Source organism: Mesoplodon mirus (assembly GCF_964341445.2).
Source record: "Mesoplodon mirus genome assembly, chromosome: 13".
Lineage (NCBI taxonomy): Eukaryota > Metazoa > Chordata > Mammalia > Artiodactyla > Ziphiidae > Mesoplodon > Mesoplodon mirus.
Window position 1 is genome coordinate 47,144,438 of NC_138989.1, and position 13,969 is coordinate 47,158,406.

At 41.3% G+C, this 13,969-nt stretch overlaps 1 protein-coding gene across 4 annotated transcripts in view; it reads left to right on the forward strand.

Moving 5' to 3' along the window:
* RNF125 (ring finger protein 125) overlaps positions 1-13,969 on the forward strand; it is a 112,496-nt gene that overhangs the window by 56,286 nt on the left and 42,241 nt on the right. The gene's annotated exons all lie outside the window — the stretch shown is intronic.

Here is a 13,969-nt window from a genome sequence, read left to right on the forward strand (position 1 = left end):
GAAGAATCTCAGGCAGTCTGGCTCCACAGCCACTGCTGTTCATACTATACCCATTGTTTCTCAGCACGGAGGAAGAAGGGGCACCTGGAAGGATGCTAGCGAGCCCAAAGGGGGGCTAGAGTGGACTCCAATATCTGTTCTACCCCCGCCCTACAGTAGCAACCATATTCTTTTTTTTTTATTGGAGTATAGTTGATTAACAATGATGTGTTAGTTACAGGTGTACAGCAAAGTGATTCAGTTACACCCATACAAGTATCCATTCTTTTTCAAATTCTTTTCCCATTTAGGTTATTACAGAATATTGAGCCTAGTTCTCACTGCTATACTGTAGGTCCATGTTGGTTATCTATTTCAAATATAGTAGTGGGTACATGTCAATCCCAAACTCCCAGTCTATCCCTGCCCACCCCACCCTTTCCCCCTGGTAACCATAAATTCATTCTCTGAGTCTGTGTTTCTGTTTTGAAAATAAGTGCATTTGTATCATTTTTTAGACTCCACATATAAGCCATATCATATGATATTTGTCTTTCTTTGTCTGACTTACTTCACTTAGTATGATAATCTCCAGGTCCATCCACATTGCTGCAAATGGCATTATTTCATTCTTTTTCATGGCTGGGTAATATTCCATTGTATATATTTACCACATCTTCTGTATCCATTCATCTGTCGATGGACATTTAGGTTGCTTCCATGTCCTGGCTATTGTAAACAGCGCTGCAATGAACATGGGGGTGCATGTATCCTTTCGAACCATGGTTTTCTCCGGATATATGCCCAGGAGTGGGATTGCAGGGTCATATGCAACCATGTTCTTCAGGAAGATAACCTTGTTGAATCTCCATCCTGCTTTCCAGATGTTAGTTCAGGAACTTGGGCCTCACCTTAGCACATGACATTGCCCTGGCCACAAGGATTGTAGCAAGAATTAATGTGAACTGTGTTAGGGACATTAGGAAAGTTTCCTTGAACTCATAGTCGGTTATCTCACCACTTGCCTAAGAAGGATGTGGGCATGGAGGTGACAAGATAAAAGGAAATGGTGCTGATGTCCCCGGGTTAAGTCAGCCCAGAAGCTTGCGTTTCCTCCACACTTGTAGCTGCAGAAGCCAGTAAGTCTTCCTTGCTGGTTAAGTCGGTGTGAGTTGGACTGTCTTTGCCTGCAGGTGATATGATAGAAGGGGCATCTCCAGACTTCACTCACACCACCACTCCTCCAGACTTTTCGATGTTCTTATGAGACAGACAACTGGGAAACTACTTAATGCATTTATTTTTTTTTATAGAATATTAGTTCAGACTCTTTTGGTTGCAAGTGACAAGAGTGAATTTTAGCTATCTTACACAAAAGAAAGAACTTTCTGGAAAATCAGGACACATCACAGAATGCAAGGACTGAGCCCCCAGTGGGCATCAGGAATAAACTAAAGCCTGAAGCACTGTAGAGAATCCAAGGTCTTCCTCATTTTCCATGTCTCTCCAGTGCTTCTGCATTTTTCTTACTGCCAAAGGCTTTCTCTATTCTGCAGTCCACGATGAAGAACATAATGACACAAAGCTTCAGAATTTTACAAGTTACGGCCAATGCAGAGAGGAACTGATTCATTTTCTCTCCCTTCCACCCTCCCTCCCTCCCTCCCTTCTCTATGTTTTGAAATCTCTCTGCCCGAATTTTGAAATGCCTATGGAACAGAATTCTCAGCCCAGCTTCGGTCAGGTAGCCATCCCTGAACTAATAAACAGTGGCTGGGGGTTTCCCTGGTGGCGCAGTGGTTAAGAATCCGCCTGCCAATGCAGGGGACACGGGTTCGAGCCCTGGTCCGGGAAGATCCCACATGCTGCGGAGCAACTAAGTCCGTGCGCCACAGCTACTGAGCCTGCTCTCTAGAGCCTGTGAGCCACAACTACTGAGCCCACGCGCCACAACTACTGAAGCTCTTGCACCTAGAGCTGGTGCTCTGCAACAAGAGAAGGCACCGCAATGAGAAGCCCGCTCATTGCAACAAAGGGTAGCCCCCGCTCGCCACAATTAGAGAAAGCCCACACACAGCAACAAAGACTCAACGCAGCCAAATAAATAAAAAAAATAAAAATAAAGTAAAAAACAAAACAAAAACAGTGGAGGGTGGCTGGGGGCGGGGTGTTGAGTGCAAGGTCACTTCTAGGAAAGTGGTCGCTCTTGCTAAACCGAAAGGATAGAGTAGGTGGAGAGAACAATAAATGGAAAAGAAGTTGCCAGCGATATTCCTATGAATAATTAAAGGGAATGCAAGAAAATGAAAGCAGTTTTACCAGGGCTATGGGATTATTTACGAAGTTATTCTCTTAAATTCTGTATTTTAGAACAGAAAACATAGAGCAGCAATTAAACTGAAACTTCATTGTCATACAGACCCGTGTCTACCTTCCAGCTCCACCACTTACAAGCTGCATGGTCTTATGCCAGTTATTTAAGTCCACATGGAGGTAGTAATACCGGTTTAAGAGTGAAGGATGAAATGAGCTAAGCTATGTAATGTACTTCGCACTTTAACGGCACATGGTAAGTGCCTTATACGTAGTAGCTAACGTTATTTATGAATTTTCTTTCTTTTTTTTTTTTTGTTTTTTTTTTTAGTGGTACGCGGGCCTCTCACTGTTGTGGCCTCTCCCGTTGCGGAGCACAGGCTCCGGACGCGCAGGCTCAGCGGCATGTGGGATCTTCCCAGACCGGGGCACGAACCCGCGTCCCCTGCATCGGCAGGCGGACTCTCAACCACTGCGCCACCAGGGATGAATTTTCTTTAACTGATTAAAATACCACTTCGGGGCTTCCATGGCGGCGCGGTGGTTGAGAGTCCGCCTGCCGATGCAGGGGACGCGGGTTCGTACCCCGGTCCGGGAGGATCCCACATGCCGCGGAGCGGCTGGGCCCGTGAGCCATGGCCGCTGAGCCTGCGCATCCGGAGCCTGTGCTCCGCAACGGGAGAGGCCACAACAGTGAGAGGCCCACGTACCGAAAAAAATAAAAAATAAAATAAAATAAAATAAAATACCACTTCAACACAAATCAAAAGTGGAAAAGGGAGGAAATTTCTGCTGTTCGTCTGAAAACCAAGTCATAACTCATTGGTACTGGGAAAAACAGTCTTTGCTAGGGCCTGTGGGTGAGACCGCGCCGGCGGCTTCCTCTACCTTGGAGGTCAGCGGTTCACGAGATATGAAGTCTGCAGCCCCGCCCTGCTGTATCGGAATTTTTCCACAGGGGATTTGACAATAACAGAACCATTAGCAAAATCTCCTTGAGAGCCATCTGGCATTGATTTTTCCACTGTTGCCTGAAGGAGTACTCTCCAGAGCCTGAAAGTGAAGGAAACACTGATCCTTCTCTTACCTCTGCAACTGCTGACCTAGAATCCCCTGATTTTTCTGTATTCTCTTTGACACGGAGACAAGCTAGAAGGAGGCCACCGCTATGCCATAGAAAAGGCCATTATTTCTGAGTTAGGCCAGGGGCACAGTGGTTCAGTTTACAATTCGTGTTTAGTTTTTATTCTTGTAAGTTTTATGTTTAGGATAGGATTAACTCATAATTAATGTTAATTTTATATTATTCTAACATAAAAATTTTCCATTTAAATTTTGCTTGTCCTTTGCATTACTGCTACTCTACCATCCCTATTGATAACTTCAGTTTTTGACCAACCTTTTGGCTACTCATTCTTATCTGGCAGTGGAGTTCCAGATGATTCTCTGAAGCAAATCTAATAAAGCAGTATTTCCATTAAATCTTTTGAGTGTGTTAGTTTATGTATTGCAGTTAGCAGTTGTAAATACAAAGGTTAAATATAAGGCGAATATAGAGCTGCTTATTTCTCTTTTTTTGAGTGGAATCATGTTTGATTAGACTCATGTAAATTTTAAAATTTATTTTAAAAATTGACAAACTATTGATGTGTTTCTTTTTAAATTAATTTTTATTGGAGTATAGTTAATTTACAATGTTGTATTAGTTTCTGCTGTACAGCAAAGTGAATCAGTGATACATATACATATATCCACTCTTTTTTAGATTCTATTCCCATATAGGTCATTACAGAGTATTGAGTAGAGTTCCCTGTGCTATACAGTAGGTCCTTATTATCTTTTTTTTTTTTTTTTTGTGGTACGCGGGCCTCTCACTATTGTGGCCTCTCCCGTTGTGGAACAAGGCTGTGCAGGCTCAGCGGCCATGGCTCACGGGCCTAGCCGCTCTGCTGCATGTGGGATCTTCCCGGACCAGGGCACGAACCCGTGTCCCCTGCATCGGCAGGTGGACTCTCAACAACTGTGCCACCAAGGAAGTCCGTTATTATCTATTTTATATATAGTAGTGTATATGTGTCAATCCCAGTCCCCCAATTTATCTCTCCTCCCCCATTTCCCTCCATAAGTTTGTTTTCTACATCTGTGACTCTATTTCTGTTTTGTAAATAGGTTCACTTGTACCGTTTTTTAAGATTCCACATATAAGTGATATCATATGATTGATATGTTTCTGATCACAAAATTGCTTGCTAAAAAAAAAAAATGCTCACTGGACCCTCATTGGCATTTTAATAGTGACTGGTTTTACATATTGGAAGGGAAGCCAGTTTTATACTGGGACCAATAAAAGAAGAAAATAGGCCAATACAATTCATTAGAGGTATATACATACACTACAAAACAATTGTGGCACATTCTTTTTTTTTTTTTTTTTTTTTTGTGGCACATTCTTAACATGCTGGATCGAATTGCCTGGTGCTCTGAAGAAGGACTTATGGATTTAAGTTAATTCTCTTTGTATGATCTTTTATATAAATCTTGGATATTGTGCTTTTAATAAATTTACAGTGATGCTATGTTATTTTGGTGTACTCCAGCTGAAGTTGGAGAACTGCTACACTTTTAATAATCCCAGTTGAAGTCTTAAAATTAATAAACTTACTCCAGTGTCCATTGGTCCACAACACCTCTTCTTTCAACATGTGCTGCTAACTGTAAAGGGACACAAAGTGACCCCACCCAGCCAGCACCTCACCTAACCTGTCCGGGCACCATCTGGAAAAAGGCTCTGTGTATCTAGCACAGCACCTGGAGGGTTGCTTCACAGCATGTCCTTATCCTGGCCCAGGGGTATGCATCTAATTCCCAGGTGGGCCGTGTCTCTCCACCCTGTCCCACTTTTCCTATTGCTTGTGCAAAAGATCAGAAGACCAAATACAAACAGAGGAGGGAAAAGAGGAACACAAGCACTGCATAAAACATATTTATTCTAGCACTTTCTTTTTTTTTTTTTTTTTTTTTTGTGATACGCTGGCCTCTCACTGCTGTGGCCTCTCCCGTTGCGGAGCACAGGCTGCAGATGCGCAGGCTCAGCGGCCATGGCTCACGGGCCCAGCTGCTCCGCGGCATGTGGGATCCTCCTGGACCGGGGCGCGAACCCGCGTCCCCTGCATCGGCAGGCAGACTCCCAACCACTGCGCCACCAGGGAAGCCCCTAGCACTTTCTTATAGACAGTAGTTGTTTACTTCAACATCTGAGGACACCACTGGTCTTTCACATGGTGCAACTGATATGGATTTGGATATAATGTCAAAAAAATGACACCCACAACCTTTACTGCTATGCTATTTTTTAAGAGGAGAAGTTGTTCTTCAGTTTGAGGCACAGAAAAAGAGCTCTTACCATTAATTTTCCCAGAAATTTCTTCATAAAATTCATACAGTAGCTGTTGTTGCCACTCCAGATCATTGGAATTTAACTTCTACCATAATTTCTGTGTCTCTTTTTCAACTGACGTACCTTTCAAATTGTGAGGGCATAGGCTAGAAATAAATGGTGTGTTAGGCCTATTTGTATGCTTGAGTTGTCCATTTGTAAAGTGGGAATAACAAAGTTTACAGCTGCTTTATTCTAGGGACATCTTTAATGCTGTAAGATATTTTCAGTTACCTATGTTATGCCTTAAAAAAATCAAGTCTGTTTTCACCATATCCTATATTATTTTCTGGATTTGGGAACTCAGAGTGTCAACCTAAGGAAACAAACAGCATAAATAAAACAGATTCAGTCCTACCTATATATCTGGTGCTATAATGGGAAAAACCTGACACCTGTAACCTTGTGTAGTGACCAAAAACATAGACTTAGGAGGCTGAGCTATGTGGTGCCAGACTCTGGCTCTGTCACATGGCGATTGTTCGACTTTGGACAAGTTACTCTCTTAGCCTAAATTTTGAAAAGGGGATCAGAAAGAAATGTGTCATTGAAACATTCAACTATACACACACATATGTATATAAAAGCACATGTGTGTATATGAATGTATACATGGCTTAGTTGTTATAATACATACATCCATATATGTACTTGGCATTAAACATTGTGCATAATTTGTAGTAATCAATCAATATAGTATTTGTTGTTATCTTTACTATCTTCTAGCTTAAAGAAGACTTCCGTAATGGGAGCATATTTATATACACTCATGTGTACCAATAAAGTATATTTTTGCCTTCCCCAGGTGAAAAGACATAATATATCTATATTATTTGCTTATAATGGCAGCACAGAAAGCAATCACATTTTTTTGGAATTAAAGCCTGAAGCATTGACATTATTCTGTGATAAAAGGTGGATAGTTGTGTAGGTAATAGAAGAATATTCAATGGCAAATTGTTGGTGTTGTGCAAAATCACAAAGAGATCTTATATTTGTAAGCAATTAATCATGGACTACTTTGTTAATATTGCTTCTAATTTTGTTTTAAACTACTGTTTAAATCATTTATTGTTACTTATCTTTTCATCATTTGTGATCTTGCCTCCCCAAATAGACTACGTCGCTTATAAATATGCCAATGCTTTCCGAGTACTTAATGCCTTAATTTTTCTTTCAAATGTGTCCATTTGAAATGTTGAAGGATGCAATGTAACTGCTTTCACTTCACTGGAAATCAGCTTACTAATCTGCAAAATGAGAGAACTGGGTCAGAAACCCTCTGTGGTCCTTTCCCATTCTAGGCACGCCACGATTTCATGTTCATTGAAGTAGAACACCCCAAATGTGGATTTGGTTCCAACATTCCTCAGTTGTGCTGTCCACTGAAAGTTACAGAAATATTCCACCGAGTTATTCCTGGAGTCAGACAGCATGTTTTGAGAATATGCTGTAATGTGACTGTCCATGGCTGCAGAAAATGGCAATGGTCGGAAAGGCACAGGGACAGCTGCCCCTAACACGCTACCTGGGAAACCTAGCAACAAACAGCAGTGAGATTGCTTAGCAGGAAAACTGAGGACAGTATTCAAGTATGAAAAACCAATTATGCTGAAGCCGGAGGCAAAGATTTAGGACCTTACCTGGGGGGGAACTCATAGGTCTTTCATTCAGCAAAACTTCATTTGTAATGATGTTCTTCTCCCTTTGAGAAGAGAATCGTGCCTCACTGTACCATCAAATGACACTTCAGATTGTGGAGGTGTGCTCACACCATTCAGATTCACATGTCGGATGCCCGTATTTCTGATGAATACTATGAATCTTTATTACTCTCGATAGGTTTATAGGTAGGAATTTTTTAATTGTCTTTGTAAATACAGAGATATGTATGTTTCGGTGCCATGGTATTTACCAGTGTAATCTCATCCAGTATTGAGGAGGCAGGGTCAAGGTGGTGGACAGATTACATTAGCAATGCATGTAAGTAACTCTCTCCTGGAAACTGACATCTCTGCTGTTGTCAGAGTAACCCAAAGGATCTGCTGCTTGCCCATCATGTGGAACCACATTTCTCAAGGAATGGTCCATTGACCCCCTGCATCAGAACCAGCTGGGGGACTGTTAAAAATGCAGCTTCCATAGCTCACTCCTGAATTGAAATATCTTGGAATGAGGCCATTTTAATAAACTCCTCAGGTGATTCTGATGCTACATAATGTTTGAGAACCCTTGACATGAACAGAGTGACTTGTCAAAATCGCAGTATGGCCATTTCACTCTTCTACCTAACCTCCTAACTGGCTCTGCTAAGCCACAGAAGCAAGTTGAAATTTTTTCACCTGTCAAATATACCTTTCATGATATAACCTCTGCCTAGGTCTCTGGTTTTTTTCTCTCCTTACCGCCTGCTGTGTGCTTAAAATTGCAGCAACAGAACTGCTTGTAGACTTGAACAGAGCATGCTGCTGCTTGCCTCCTTATCTGTGCTCACCAGGTCCTCTATCTGGAATGCTCTGCCCTTCTGTCTTTCATTCCAGATTCCCTCTATTTGGAATGCTCTTTCTTCCTCCTCCCCTTCATTACATTCCACCTGGGCTAAGTCAGCACCAATAATGATCTTTCTCTGTATAGATTGGTCTTATCATATTGAATAACAAAAGTAATGCTATTTTTCTGTCCATCTTACCTACTTGGCCATGAAAGGCCTTGAGAACGCAGAATAAATATGTAAGTGAGTTTGGTGGCAAGCAACAGAACTCAACTCAATAAATTAATCAAGAAAAAAGAGGAAGCACTGGTAAGATACTGCATAGCTAGGAGATAAACAGGAAGTGTGTCAACTGTACTTAGGAAGGACAGACACCAGGGAAGCTGCAGATCCCAGCAACAGGAACTCCTACTCAGGACAGGGGAGGGCAACGAGGGCTACAAAGCAGACACATGATTGGTGGCCCCAGTGAGGTCATGTGAGATGACGAAAAGTTAGTTCCTCCAAAGGAAGAGGATGTGGTGCTGTTACTGAAAAAGGTTAGGAGATACTGGGCAGACAAAAACAACAGCTTCCACTCCACTGAGTCTTTTTTTTTTTTTTTTTTTTAATAAATAAATTTATTTATTTATTTATTTTTGGCTGTGTTGGGTCTTTGTTGCTGCGCATGGGCTTTTCTCTAGTTGAGGCGAGTGGGGGCTACTCTTCGTTGTGGTGCGCAGGCTTCTCATTGGGGTGGCTACTCTTGTTGCGGAGCACAGGCTCTAGGCGCATGGGCTTCAGTAGTTGTGGCACGTGGGCTCAGTAGTTGTGGCTCGTGGGCTCTAGAGCACAGGCTTAGTAGTTGTGACGCACGGGCTTAGTTGCTCCACGGTATGTGGGATCTTCCTGGACCAGGGATGAACCCATGCCCCCTGCATTGGCAGGCAGATTCTTAACCACTGCACCACCCGGGAAGTCCTTCCATTGAGTCTTGCTCCTGCTTGTGTCCCCAGAGTCTAGTGAGGAGCGTGACACCCGGTAGGCTCTCCTTGGATGTTTGCTGAATAAACAAAGCCAGAGCTAACTAACATTTATTTAATACTACCTGCCAGGCAATGAGCAAGGGTTTCAACATTATTGCATTTGACCTCTCACAACAGTTCTACAAGTAAACATTATCTGTGTTTTGAAAATGAGGAAACGAAACCAAAGAAGTAACTTGCCAAGGTCACTCAGCAAGAGAAAGAGCTAGGATCTTGAACATGTACTGCACTGCCTTCCCCCAGTGAGAAATATATAATGCTTTTTCTTCATAAGAAGTATAACATCTCTTTTTTCAACAATATCCCTGTTTAGTTAACAGTGTCTTAGAGATACCTCCCATGTTATCCCAGGGAAGGCCAATATTGCACAGTGGTTAAATTCGTAGGTATTGAGAGAGATTTCCTGGGTTGGACTCCCAGCGCTGCTTTTTACCATGAATGTGATCTGAGGGAAGTTTTTAACCTATCTGCACCTCTGTTTCTCTGGAAAATCAGGAGGACAAAATTAGTTACCTATGTCATAGGGTTACCACAAGGATTAAATTAGTTACTATATATAAAGCATTTAGCTTAATACCTGATATATAGTTAAGTGCTATAAAATTTTGCTTGTTCTTTTTATTACTGCATTGCCTTCCACAGAATGTGTGTACCATAATATATTTAATCATTCCCCATGGAAATTTTGTTAGCTGCATATTTTTGATATTATAGACAATGCTTCAAAGAACATTTCTGTTTATATCTCCTTGTTATATGTTTGTCTACACATTAGTTCAAGGATTAGAATTATTGCATTGAAGGGTATATGTATGTTAAAATTAATTTTTATCTATTACAGTGCATACACAGCACAAATATCAAAATATGCAAAAGATCATGCAATAAAATTACTTCTTCCCATTCTTGCTCCCCAGCAACCAATTAGTTCCCCTCCCTTGAGGCAATCACACTTATATACACATTCCTTGTGTATATTTTTAAGGATATTAATATGCATATGCCAGTACAAATATGTGTGTGTGTGTGGATGTGTGGATACATGCATATGGGCTTTAAAAAATATAAATGATAGTATTCAATACATACAGTTGTGCTCCTAAAGCCCTTTTCACAACAGTATATGTTGGAGAGCTTCCTTTGAGGAGAGTTACAGAGTTGCTCTTCTTTTTTAAAGACTGCATAGTATTCCATTGTAAAGATGTACCATAATGTATTTAATCACTCTTGTATTGGTAGACATTCAAAGTATTTCTAATATTTTGCTATTACAAACAATACCATGATAAACATCCCTGTCTTTTCACCCACGTGCATTTTTAAAATGAAACACTACAAACAGGCCTAAAAATGGCAAGCTGCACATTTTTTGGGGGTGGGGGGGAGATGGCTGCGTTGGGTCTTTGTTGCTGTGCGCGGGCTTTCTCCAGTTGCGGCGAACAGGGGACTACTCTTGCTTGCGGCGCGCAAACTTCTCATTGCGGTGGCTTCTCTTGTTGCGGAGCACGGGCTCCAGGCGTGCGGGCTTCAGTAGTCGTGGCTTGAGGGCTCTAGAGCGCAGGCTAGTTGCTCCGTGGCATGTGGGAACTTCCCGGACCAGGGCTCGAGCCCCTGTCCCCTGCACTGGCAGGCAGATTTGTAACCACTGCACCACCAGGGAAGTCCAAGCTGCACATTTTTTAATGGAGCTTTATCTGTTTGTTAAGTAAATTTACCATACTTTACAAAAACATTTTCCTATTATGGACATTTAGATTTCCTCTAAGTTTCTGGTATGAACAATAAACTTCAAAGAATATAGAGACGTCTTTCTCATATCTTCAGCACTACTTAAAATTGTAAATTCATTTCTTTTCATTACAACTGGAAGGAACTAAGTAAGGAAAGTATGTATTTTTTCTGACAATTTTATTCTCCTTTTGATTTAGTGAGATATTCATCAGCCTTCTTGATACCAGAGATGTTGATTATAGGGCTTTCAAATTTCTTTTGTACTAACCTATACTTCTGATGCCTTTCTGGGCCTAGAGTCTGGATTATAAATTTATTCTCTGGCTGATTCCTCCATCATCATCATCATCATCATCATCATCATTATCATCATCATCATCATTATCATCATTACTGTCAATTTTATAAGTTTATTAAGAGCCTTATAAATAATATCAGATGTTTAATTTTCATCTATCCTCCCAGGTCCCAGTTTCCTGCCTTAATTTATCTAATTTTTGTCTTATTCTTTTCTAAGATTCTTAGTACTTCTCATCTCTACACAAGTGCCTTAGTGAAAAACACATGGATTTTAAAACAAAAGATCTGGTATTAAATTATGGATCTGCCACATATTTGCTATGTGACCTTTGCTAAGTTACATTCTCTGAGCCTATAAAATGGGAACACATAATATCTATCTTGTGAATTTAGTATCGAATTACATATATAAAGATAAATACATGTATCAGCTCCTACACGCAAGGCTGCTCCTACACTTCACATTCATTATGTCTACTCTTAAGAGTAGCCGCCACAGGAGAAATAGGAAGGCCAATACAGCAGACTATGAGAAAATCAAGGAGATGATAGTATGAGATGGATGTGGTGTAGAAAGTCACCAAACTAAGACCTGAGATTTGAATTAGAGGAGCTGAGAGTTGTGGGTGTTGGTAGGAAGTGTTCAAACAGAGCAAAAAAGCATGTATAAAGGCGCTGAGGTCAGAAGGAGCTTGGTACAGTCAAGAAATTATAAGAAGTAGAGAAATTTAGGACCATGCAGAATAAGGGAGAGAGTGATAGCAGATAGGGCCCACAGTGGTATTTTGGGAGGCCCTATTGTTGGCCTATCCAATTTCCTTATCTTCTTCTTTCCCAGTAAAGAACCCCTAATTGTATTGCTCAGACAACTGAAGTGCCAAGCCTGGTGGAGTATATTATGAGTTTAAGCCAGTTAGAGTACCATCATGGGGCCCAGTTTAGACAAATAGGATATAAGGGGAAGTCTGCAGAAGAAGGCCCCTAGGAAGTGTTTTCCTCCCACTTTAAAAGGAGAAGGAGCTAATAGAAGGAAACTCTATCTTTCCTTTCTGCTTTTGGAGATGGTTGTGTGTAGATGTGATTATTGGAGCACTTCCTGCCATCCTTCTGTCATGAGGAAGACACTACTGATACACTGGGGATGGCAAAGGGCTGAGACCTTAAGGACATCTTTAACTGCTGAGCCAACTCTGGAACTGCTTCGCTCTGGACTAATTTACCTATTAGATAATAAATATCCTTATTGATTAAGGCGTGTTCAGTTGAATTTCTATTCCCTGCTGCTGAAGGTATTCTACTGATTATAGTTATGGAAGGAGTAAGATCATGGAGAACTTCGTAGATCATGCTAAGTATTTGAAATGTAATGCTAAGGGTTATGGAGAGCCATTTAAGTCTTTTGAGCATGGAGTGATACAAGATAGGATATCTTTTCAAAAGGTCACTTTAGTTGCGATGTGGATAATAGATTGGACAGTGGCTATTGTGGATGCAGGTGGAGCAGATAGGAACTATTGCAACAGGTCACACAAGAGAACACAGTGGTTTAAAGTAAGTGGTGGCTGGCCATGGGAATAGAGAAAAATGAAACAATTCAAGAACTGTTGAGAGATATATTGGAGGCAGAACTGTGATTGGGATTGATTCAATGTGAGTGAAGACGAGGAAGAAATCAAAGATGGCGCCCAGGTGTCTGGACTGAGCTACTAGGTAGATTTTGATGCCATTTACTAAGAGAGGAATAAACAACTAGAGGTAGAACAGGTGGGAAGTCACAATAATGAGTTCATTGTTGGCAGTGTTGAGTTGAAGGTGCCTGAAGCAACCAGGTGATTATATCAAGAAAGCAGTTGGGCATTTGAGAGCCTAGAGGAAAGATAAAGAGTTTGGAATCTAGATGGTAACAGAATCTATGTGATTTTTGAGATTCTTAGGTAGGGAATGAGTGATCAGAAGGGAAAAGGTCCCAAGACAGAATCCTACGATCCGTAGCACTTAGCTTTTCCATGGAGCAGGGGAGTCCAGTGAAGGAGACTGAGAAAGAACAGCCAGAAAGAAAGAAGGAAAGCCAAAGCATGTTTCTACAAGGAGGGAGCAGTCAACACTGACAAATGCAGCTGAGAGGTGAAGCAAGAAAAGGACTAAAAGGAGTCTATTAGATTTATCCACATAAAAGCCACCCACCACTGACACTGATGACAAAGCAGTTTTTGGACAGATAAAGTGGTCAGTTCAGAACCCAGGTTAGATGGCATAAGGATGGAGTAATTAAGAAATGAAGACCTAAAAAGTAGAGAATCAGGTCAAGAAATTTGGCCTTAAAGAAGACATAGTGTAGGAGCTGAGGGAAATGTGGGATCAAGGGAAGGTTTTTGTTTATCTTTTACAGGTAGCAATAGCTATCTTCCCTTCACTCCTATACCCAATTCATTAGCAAGCCCATTTAGGTCTTTGTCTAAAATATATCACAAACCTGTCCATCTCTCACCTACTACCCAGGTGACTCCCTGGTTCGGGCCATTATTATCCTCACTTGGATTCATTCAGTAACCTCCTAACTGGTTTCTCTGCTTCCATTCTTATTTTGTTCCTGTCTTTTCCAAACCACACAGCAGTGGAATTAAATCAAACATGGCACCTGGAATAAAACCCAAGCTCTTGGTCTTGCCCTGTAAGACTGGGTATGATCAGGAC